General features: G+C 57.8%; 1 pseudogene across 1 annotated transcript; it reads left to right on the top strand.

Moving 5' to 3' along the window:
• The first annotated feature begins 5,403 nt into the window (after positions 1-5,403).
• LOC308607465 (small ribosomal subunit protein eS27-like) lies at positions 5,404-5,721 on the top strand (annotated as a pseudogene). The gene has a single exon. The product of its transcript is annotated as a small ribosomal subunit protein eS27-like (transcript).
• The last annotated feature ends 5,090 nt before the right edge of the window (positions 5,722-10,811 follow it).

The following is a 10,811-nucleotide window of genomic DNA, read 5'->3' as shown; positions in this document are numbered from 1 at the left end:
TAAAAATAAAAGCACGTTTTTATTCGTATCTCCACCCACTTCCCGTGCTTCCCTCTGCCCAGTCCCAGCTGATGAGAAAAGACCCTGGGCAAGCGATTCATTTTTGCTGGGTCTCAAGCCGGAGTTCACTCCTACAGCTGCGCCCCCGACCCGTCACAAGCTCCATCCCCATTCCTGTCCCGACTTCCTCAGGGCCCAAGGAACTGGATCCTGGCATTAGGTCATCAGCAGAAACCATAGAATTCACACCCTTAGCTCTACTTATGAATTCAAATAATTACTGAATGTCTACTACGGGTCAGGCACTATACTCAGAGCTAGAAAAAGAATACATGGGGGGCTTCTCTGGTGGTGCAGTGGCTGAGAGTCTGCCTGCCGATGCAGGGGACACAGGTTCGTGCCCCAGTCGGGAAGATCCCACATGCCGCGGAGCGGCTGGGCCCGTGAGTCATGGCCGCTGAGCCTGCGCGTCCGGAGCCTGTGCTCCGCAACGGGAGAGGCCACAGCAGTGAGAGGCCCGCGTACCGCCAAAAAAAAAAAAAAAAAAAAAAAAAAAGCCCTTCACCTACAAAATCAAGCTGAGGCTTCTCATCGAAGTAGTCAAAGCCCCTCCCAAGCTCCAAGCTCCCTCTGCAGCATTTCTTCCACCTACATACACCCTCCGTGGAGCTTGACAGACTGAATCCCACCTCTGCCAGCAACCTAGCTGTGTGACCTTGGGTGAGTCACGCTACCTTCTTGGGCCGCAGCTCCTCAGCCCTAAAATGGGAGCTAATGATACCTCTTCTCCGGCAGAGTTAATGAGATCACCTGGGGTGAAGCACCTATTAGGTACCAGGCACTGGTAGCAGCTCAGTACAGAGCGGGAAGGGAGAAGGAGGAAGGAGAGCTCTGAGGGGGAGAGTTGAGGTGGCTGGGTTGCTGGGTGGGCCTGAAGAGGAGGGGTCTCTTGCCAGGGGCAGGGAGGGAAGGAGGCTGTCACCCAGAGAAAAATGTGCTCTGCAGTGGCCTGGCCAGTCACCAGCAGGGGGCAACACTGGCACTCAGCCTCCAGAGTAAGATGGCACCCGATCCCGTCTCCCACTCACCCATGGAGGGGCAGCCCACCCAGTCTGGGGCCAGACCCGGACCCCATGCCTCCCACCAGCCCCAGCAAGCCCCAGAGCCAGGATGCAGCCCACAAGATGCTGGCCGGGGCCACCAGGCCCTGTCCCTGGAGGAGAGAGGGCAGCGACCATGCAGAACTTCCTCAGCAGGGGTCCTGAGTCCTGAGACTGCCGTGGCCCCAGCCCTGAGGGGCTAACGGCTGTGCTGGAATGGGAAGGGGTCTGCGCTCAGCCGAGGTGAGCCCGTCCGCTCTTCCCTGGCCCTGTCCCCCTGGTCTAAACCAGACACACAGGCCACCCACGAGGGACCCAGGGCCTTCCTGGCTCCGAGGACCAAACTGAATTATTTCCCGAATGTGGTAAATAATAAGAGAGTGGGAAAGAGGGGGCCTGAGATCCCAGAACCTGGCACGCTTCCTGAACGAGAAGGGCTCTCCGCCTCCATTTCCTCACCTGCAGATGGGGGCACGGCCCCACTCCTGCCTGAGTCTCAGGATTGCCAGGGGCTCAAAATGAGGTCGGGGGTGTGAATGTGCAAACTGTGAAGTGATCACAAACTGAAGTAGTTCCTACTTGAGATGTGTTGCGTCAATCAATTGCAAATATAGCTCTTGGAGCTACTGCTCTACAAGCTGGTTTGGGTCAGACGAGCTTTCAACACCTAGCAAAGGGGCAGCCCACGCTCAGCCCTCCAGAACCTTGATCTTCTACTAAGAAGGGAATGGGCTGATCTACCACCAGGGTTTCATTCTAGATCCGCCTATCCTTGGTTACACACGCCTTCTCTTCCTGGAACCAGTCAGAGGGGGGCACACATTCCCTGCTTCCAGAGCTTCTCAGCTGATTGGGGAAGACCAGCCTCAGGTCTCAGGACCCGCTCCCACCATCTGGAGACAAGGCCCCGGGCATAGAGCAGGTCCACGTGGGGGTTGGGACGGTCCGGGGGCCGGGGAGTGGCCTGGAATCTGCTTTCCACCCTCCCACTCCCCTCTGGCGTTCTCTGAGCCTGGTTTCGAGGCTGCACCCAAGCAGGCTACCTGGGGATGAGTGGGCGCCGGACACCCCCAGGGGCCCCTGTCCTCCGAGCTCCCCAACAGGACCCCCTACCGGGATGACCCGGGGCCCTTTCCACTGGCATTCACCCCCTTGCCTCCCTGGCTGGACCCGCTGGACAGTGCCAGGGAGGAGGTGCCTGCCCCAAGATCTCCTGGGTCTGGGAGGGAGGGAGGGAGTGGGACCAGGGGAGTGAGTGGCTGTTGAGAAGGCAGGAAACCCAGGCTGGCCCCACCACCCCCTGCTGAGGACACTGCTTCCTCTCCTAGGAGGGGCAGAAAGGGGACCCTTTACAGCCCTCTGGGCTTCCAGGAGGGGGTCTCCCCAAAATACTAGTGGGAGACTGAGGCAGAAAGAGAAACGAACGAAGCAGGGCTCCAGGGCCCTGGAGAGGCCTCGATGCTCCAAATAAACGCCAGCGGCCTCAAACATCCAGAGCTTCAGGGTGAAGACTCAGCGGTCCCTGCATCCCAGCTGCCTCCAGGGAGCTGCCCAGGGCCGCCCAGCTCACGCCCGTGTGTCCCCTCCGTCCCTTCCCGCTCTGATGTCCTCCCTCTACCCTTCCCTCCTCCCCTCCTCCCGCCCTCCCTCCTTTCTTTCCTTTTTTTCCTTTCATTTATTCAAAGAATTGGGTAGATGTCTTCAGCCCAGGCCTCGGTAAGTACTGTGGATCTTGTGGTTCTGGCTGGCTGGGAACTGTGTCCTTATTTTACTGTGTGGATCCAGCTCTCTGGGTGTCCAGTGTGTCACATCACTCCCACCAAACTGAGGGGTTCCCCGGGCCACGCTGCTCCTCCGCCTTCAGATTGGGGCTCCACAGAACCAGTGCTGCAATGTCTCCCTCAGACAGCCAGCCCGGGAGCCATCCCCCGCTGCAGCAGAGGTGTGCTAGGACAAGTCCATCTGGGGAGAGCACGGCCACCCCGGCCCAAATCTCCAGTTTCTAAAGGCAAGGAAAGCCCTCCCTCACTCCTCCATGCTTCTCCCCTGCCAAGGACCTCAGACTGGGGGCCCTGCCAAGTTGGCAGCTGGGGGAGAGGCTGAGACCCAGGCAGCAGGAGGAGAAGCTTCACAGGTGAGGGGCTGAGGCCCAGAGAGGCAGGGGCCGGTGAGGCTCAGGCAGAGGCTGCCAGGGCAGAGGCTGGAGCCAGCGCCCGGGCCTGGGAGCCGCCTCCTTGACCAATGGGACCCAGACACTGACGCTGGACAATCACTGTCATCCCACTCCCACCCTGGGCCTCAGGATGGTGAGGGGAGGAAGAGGCCAGGAGGCACTTCTCCACTCCTCCTCTGACCCAGGCCTCAGGGACAGGGGCCGCCACGTCCTGCGTCCCGAACCAACCCCCCCGACCCCGGCTCTGAGGACCCCTTCCTGCCGGCAAAGGGAGAAAAAAGTGTCCCCAGGGTGCCTCTGGAATTGGGGACTGGTCCTGGCACTTGATCCCCAAAGGGTGGCTGAGCAGGGAAGGGAGAAAGAAGGGGACAGGGAGGCAAGACAGAGGAGGGAGGGAGGAGGGGATGCTGCTGACCCCAACGATGAGGAGAAAGCCTGGGTGGCATGCTGCTCACACAGCAGCACACACATGCACACACACGTGCACATGGACCCACACCTGTCTGTTCCCTCCTGCTCTTGCTCGCGTTTATATATAAACCTGTGTACATAGGTCCTCCTGCATCAGAGACCCTGTCAATTCACAGACACACACATACACACACACACACACACACATCACGCACACTCAGGACTCACACCGACACAACCCTCTCACTCATTCACATTTGAACTGACCTCACGGGATTGCAGGCACTCACGAACCACAGCCTCTCACACCCTTATCTATGGAGTCACGAACCCTCGCTCCCAGGCACACAGCGTGTGCACGCACACGCACAGTCACTCATGCTCGTGTACACACTCTCACAAACGCGCCCGGAATCACACACTCCCTCACAGCCATGCACACACACACACACACACACACTCACACACACGGTCACGCATGCTTGGGCTGCCAGTTCAGAGGGGGTGTCCCCCCAGCCTCTCGAGCTCCTCATCACCTGAGCATGCCCCACGCATGGCACCTCCTGGGTCCTGTCCAGAAATGCCCCAAATCGGGGTCCCTGCTGAAGCCCCTTGACTCATGAGTTCGCAGCCACCCAGTGGGCGCCCATCTTTGCCTAGAACCTAGAACTGGCCAGAACTACCGAGGCCTGAGGGACGTGAGGCCCCAGCCAGGGCCATGTGTCCTGCCTGGCCCCCACTGTCTGGAGCCTGGATTCCCACAGGGCCCTGAGCCCCCAGTCCAGCCAGCTTGCCTTCCCCCTGAGGAGGGGTCCTGGATAAGGCCCATGGCATCCCTGTGCCTCAGTGTCCTCATCTGTAGAAAGATGGGGTCACCTCATTCCACGCCCCTGTCACGGGTCACGAGGCTTCCACACGACCAGGAAAGGGCACTGTCAGCTGGAAAACATGGAGTCCAACCTACGGGTTAGTCATGTCTTTCTTAGTATCACCCTTCCTCACGGCATCCTTGCGAAACAGGCTCAGGGAGGCCCCAGGGCTGGTCCAGAACTGCAGCGTCAAGGGAGGGCTCTGTCAGCCCTGGGGGTCTATCCACACCAAGACCACTCACTGCCCAAGCCTTGCCCCTCAAGGCCCGTCTCTCCAAGAGGACCTGGGTCTGTGGCACCAGGTGCCCTGGGGGTAACCGTGAGAGGAGTGTGAGCCTCTTCTCTGATGGGGATGAAGCCCTTACACCTGATGGGCAGATGCTGCTAGAGATACCTGGGCCCCGGCAGGGGTCAAGGTGCAGCCCAAGTCCCAGTGCCTTGGAGGGGAGGGGATTTGTAGGGTTCTTAGTCCCCTATTTCCCATATTAAACCATGGAGAGGCTCCTAGCAAGCCCCGCCCTCTCCCGGGAAAGAGAATGGACATGGCACTGCCTGCCACAGGGCGGCAAAGGGGGCCCGCTGGGTTGGGAGGTCAGCCTGGCCAGGAAAACCAGACGCGGGAAGGGCCTGAAAGAAGTCCAGGGAGGGGCAGGAGTCACGGGGGCTGTGCTGGCAGCTGAGGGCACCAACCAGGGAGGAGGTGGACAGCCTGGAGCTGGCCCAGCTCACGGCCCTGCGGGCTTGCACTGGGGCAGCCTCCACCAGGGAGGGGGTGGGGCCTGAGCCCCAGGTTCCGGGTGGGAGAGGCACGGATGGGGACAACCTTCAATGTGGCGAGGGGATGCAGATCACATTAGAAATAAGGGAGACCTTTCCGACGGTGACGACCTCCCCACGAGAACATGCCTCTCGCAAAGGATCTCCTTCATCCCTCTCCAGAAGAGGAGAAGAGGAAACACAAGAAGAAGCGCCTGGTCAGAGCCCCAATTCCTATTTCATGGATGTGAAATGCTCAGGATGCTATAAAATCACCACTGTCTTTGGCCATGCACCAACAGTAGTTCTGTGTGTTGGCCGCTCTACCGTCCTCTGCCAGCCTACAGGAGGAAAAGCAAGGCTTACGGAAGGATGCTCCTTCAGACGGAAGCAGCACTAAAAGCCCCCAGAATCAAGATGAATGCGAAACCATCCCAATAAACACATTTTAGATTTTAAAAAAAAGAAAGAAAGAAGGGAGAAAGGAAAGGAGAGAGATGGAGAAGAGCTTGGTAGAGATGGAGGAGGTTCGGCAATAAAGACGGAGAAGTCAAGTCTCCAGTCAAAGTGAGAGCGCACAGGAGGAGGGGAGGCTGCGGGGGAGAGAGCGTGCGTCCGTGGGAACTGCAGCCTGGCGCCCAGCCTAGAGCTGGTCCCGGATCTAGACAGAGGATCAGAGACACAGAGAGCCAGAGAACCAGGAAGAGAGGGAAAGAGAGAGATGGAGAAAGAGAGAGACAGTCGAGAGATAGAGGCAAGACAGAGAGCCCGAGCCAGATCAACAGCAGGGAAGGGAGTGAGGGTGAGAGGCAGCCTGAGTCAGGCTCTAATTATGGGCGGGCGGGCGGGCGGGCAGAAGCAGAGGGCAGCCTGTTTGAAGTCTGTGGTGAGAAGCATCAAAGGGAGAAGGGGGAGGCCAGCAGGCGAGGGGAGACACAGGAGGGGCCGCCCTCTGCCACGGCCCACCTGGACCTCCCAGCCTCCACCCTTCCCTGCCCCAGCCGCCAGCTCCCCTCCACCCAGCTGCTCGGGACTGGCCAGAGGTCTGGCCACCTGGTCACCAGCCTGGAGCTCAGGCTGCCACGAATCCCTGCTGCCTTCTCAGCATCCCCAGGGGCAGGGCAGGCTTCTGGCCTCAGGGACTGCCTGGCTTGGGGAGGGGCAGGCTTCCCTTCCGGTTCCTGCAGCTACCCGCTTCCTGTCGCCCCAGAAATATGTCCTGGCCTCTCCCAGCCCCCACTTTTGGGATCCTGAGGTGGGCTCCGAACTGCTCCAGCTTCAGCATCCCAGCACCAGCCCCCATGATTGGTCTTTCCTTGGATCCGGAAAGTTCCAGCTCTCAAGACTCCCAACTCCCACCCAGGCCATTTTGGCCTCTTATGGCTGCAAGAGGATGTCCCAAGATGACTTCTGGCCACCCTTGTCTCAGGTCAGCAAATCAGCTGCGCTGGAGCCACCGTAGGTCACCTTCTCCAAAGAGTGTATTTTTCTGCGCTTCCTCTTCTGCCCTTTTCAGAGTTCTACAGCCCTCCAGGCCAGAAAGTCCTGCTGGTAGTCTCACCCAAATCCCTCATGCTGCCTCTTATTTCAAATAGAGGCCAGCAGGTCTCTGTACAAGAGCCCTAGAAACACTTAAAGGTCCTTGGCTATAGCCCATCTCCTTGGTCTCGAGCCTTCTCATTCTCTGGGGGCCTCACCTACATCCCTCAGGTGTGTCCTTCCAACGGCTGCTCCTTGAACCCGTTCTAACCAGCTGGACCAGACTGCAGGGAGGGGGTGGTGGGCTCAGACATGAGAGATGGCATGTGGCAGAGAAGTCAGGTCGACTTGAATAGGAATCCTGATTTTATGACCTCCTTGGTGGGTAATACCAGGCACATTCTTTAATCATTCTGGGCCTCAGTTTCCTCATCTGTAAAATGGGTGAAATACTCCCTCCCTTGAAAGGATACTGTGAGAATTAAACATGATGATGTATGTAAAGTGCCTGGCATCCAGCAGGTTCTCAATGCGTGAGGCTCCTATAATTGTCATGGAAGCCAGGCCATCCAGAGTCCCCAAGGGAAGATTTTCCCCAAGAGAAGGGCAAAAGAGAATCCTCTTGAAGCCAAGAATAGGCCTGATACCTGGGAAGGGAGAGAGAAATGATTCCACAGCCCCCCCCAATCCCCCCGCCAAGCACACCCCCTCCTGGCATTTAACCTCCATGTGTCTTTTTTTTTTTTTTTTTTTGTGGTACACGGGCCTCTCACTGTTGTGGCCTCTCCCGTTGCGGAGCACAGGCTCCAGACGCACAGGCTCAGTGGCCATGGCTCACGGGCCTAGCCGCTCCGCGGCATGTGGGATCTTCCCGGACCGGGGCACGAACCCATGTCCCCTGCATCGGCAGGTGGACTCTCAACCACTGCGCCACCAGGGAAGCCCCCTCCATGTGTCTTGTTACAGCTTCCGTTTGCCTCCTCTCATTCGGGAAAGCAGGTCAGTGTCCACCTTCTGTTGTCAGGGCAGCAGTGCCGCTATCAAGTTCACGTCAGCATCCCACCACCTGGCAGATGCCAGGCTAATCTCTGTGGTCCTGGGCTCCTCCAGTGCTGACTAAGCATCAGAGAAACCTGAAGGAACAGCCTTAGACCCTCAGGAAGTCCAGCCACTGTCCCTGACCCTAGAGAAGGAGTGAGCCCACCAGAGAGCTACAGGAGAATCACGGCACACTGACTGCACTCTGTAACTGTCTGAGAGGAGATGCCGTTCTGCCCAGGACGGGAGGGAGAAAGATGATGGCGGGCTGAGAGGAAAGCAGGAGCTGGACTCCCAAGATGAGCCGTACCGATGCGTATGACTGACGCGTTATAGGCAATGCTCAGACCCTCAGACTTCATAGGGGAGAGCCAAAATCCACCCCAGAGTGTGATAGAAATCAGGTTGCAACCAACCAGCATCTTCTAGATTTTTCCATAACATGGTTTCTCTCCATCAGTTCAGATGAATTGAAGGCTGACCAAAACCAAGATACTTGTGAAAAATTCATTCCCTGTGTATAGCCTGTCTTTCAAAGTCTCCTCCAGGCTCCCAAATCTCTACCACAAATCCACTCACACACCTATCTACCCACTTTCCCATCTCTACCCTTCCATACATCCATCTATCCATCTGTCCATCCATCCATTCACTCTTCCATCCGTTTATCCATCCTTCCATGCATCCATCCATTCACCTACTCTTCCATCCATCTATCCGTCCAACATCCTCCACACACCTAATAATCCGTCCGTTCAACCATTCACTCATACATCCATTGATCTAAATACCCACCCACCCATCCATCCTAACACCACCCACTCACGCATCCACACATTCCACCTGCTCACGTATCCGTCCATCCATTCACCCGCCAGCTGACACATGCATCCCCCACCCAACCCACCTGTGCATTCACCCTCTTCTATATATTCATCCACCCACTCACCACTGCATGTCCATCCTCATGTATTAATCATCTCTTATACCAAAGGCACGGAGCCAGATCCCTAACCTCCAGGCCCTTTCCCAGTCGTTGGGAAAGCCCAGCTTCCTTCTTGGCACGCTTGGCAGCTTCCCTTCAATGGAAGGAATGGGGTTGGTGCCTCACTGCCTCCACTGAAGACCAAATAAAAGGAGACAGGAGGGGACTACACCTCAGAATAGTATGTTGATAGAGCATCCATAAATACCTGCAAAAGCACAGGATGGATGCAAGGACTGGCCATGCCATGGGGCCCTGATTGCTTCAGGATGGGGTGCGACTCAAGGCGGGGCCAGGTCATCTCACCCAGCTCCCACTGGCCTATCTCCATTCCATAGTTTCCTGAAACAGCAGACTCTTCGAGGGCGGCAAGGACAGGGCACTGAGGAGGCAGAAGCCCAGCCATGGGGATCAGGAGGGGCCCAAAGGGTCTCCCTTGACACGTACAGAGCAAGACCCTGGGCTCCGTCCTGGCTCTGTGGCTCACCAGTTGTGTGATTTCGAGTAAATCCTTTAACTTCTCAGAGCCTTGATCTAAACACCTCTGAAAGAGGAATCATAGTAATACCTGCCCCACCTGTTGAGAAAATCCACGGGAGTAAACGTGAGAGAACTTTGAAAATCACTTCTGGTTTTGCACAATACAAAGAAAAGGCTAGACTTAAAGCCCCAACGTCAGGACTTAAAGCCTCAACGTCAGGAGGCACGACTAACAGAGTAGTCACTCTCCCGACGGAGAAGCCACAGAAACACGAGACCCAATGTCATTCCCAAGTCTCCTGCATCGAGCTCCTTTGACCCCACACCGAAACAGACAGCTTCGCCTCGCTAGGGTGGGCCGAGCCCTCACCAGAGGGGCGGCCACTGCCTTCCCACTCTCGCTCTCAGCGCTCACTGGCCGGATCACGCCTTCCCCCAGGAATGCAAGGGGAAGGAATGGGAGGTCGGAGCAGCAGTCAACTGTGGGGGAGGGGTGCAAGGGCCAGGAATGAGAGGTTCAAAGACAGAGGGGTGCCGACACACATGTAGGCCTGCCCAGCACGTGCTGAGTGACAGAGAAGTAGAAACCCAGGGGAGACATGGCCCCGCCAGCAGTGTGTGTACCTCAGGACCCACTTCTCATGGGGGCACCAAGGTGTGGGGGCAGGGGACACACACACACACACACACACACACACACACACACACACACACACCCTCCGGGGCTGGAGAGGCTGCGGTGAGGGCACCGCCCCTGGGCTCAGAGGTGTCGGTGCCAGCCGGGTGGGCTGGCATGAGGTGGGGAGAGGGTGGCGCGGGCAGCTAATCCCCCCAGCGTCTCCCAGACGCCCACAGAGACCAGGGTGAGCTCTTTGTCTGAATGCAGAGACGACAGAGGGGCGGCGGGCAGGCGGGCAGGCTCCTCTTTCTCTCCTGCCTCACGCCGGGGGGCAGGTAGGAGCCTGCCATCTGTGGGGATGGTCGGAGGGAGTGGGGGTGAGAGGATTAGGGGAGAGACAGGCGCTTACGACTTGCAGGGTTCCCTCCCTCAGGCCCAGAGGGCCTGTGGCTTTGGGGTAGGGGTCCCCAGAAGGGCAGTGGGGCATGACCCTCAGTGGGAGCAGGACTCATCTGCAGTGGGAAGCTGGTGGGTGACTGACTGGTAGCCCCGCTGCACATTCACATACCCAGTCACACCCAGAATAACAATACACACACACACACACACACACACACACACACACACACACACACAGAGCCTGAGTCCTAAACTCTGCATCCACACATGCGTTTACTCCCAGGCTCACACACGGAGACCAGCATCCAGGGGGATAAGTACACAGCCCCACAGGGTCAGAGCTGGACAGTTTAAAACAGCCCCGGTCCCTCATCTACCACCATGCTCCAGGCTGCCGCACAGAAACACCACGATGGGGTCACATGCTGTCCTAGCCACCTACAGTGGAGCAATGCCATAGCCACCGGTGGGCCATCTCACACCCGTGTGCCACCAGAGCCCA

Source organism: Mesoplodon bidens, assembly GCF_964165515.1.
Source record: "Mesoplodon bidens genome assembly, chromosome: 19".
Classification (NCBI taxonomy): Eukaryota; Metazoa; Chordata; class Mammalia; order Artiodactyla; family Ziphiidae; genus Mesoplodon; species Mesoplodon bidens.
Note: the sequence above shows the minus strand (reverse complement) of the source record. Positions and strands in the feature narration are given on the sequence as shown.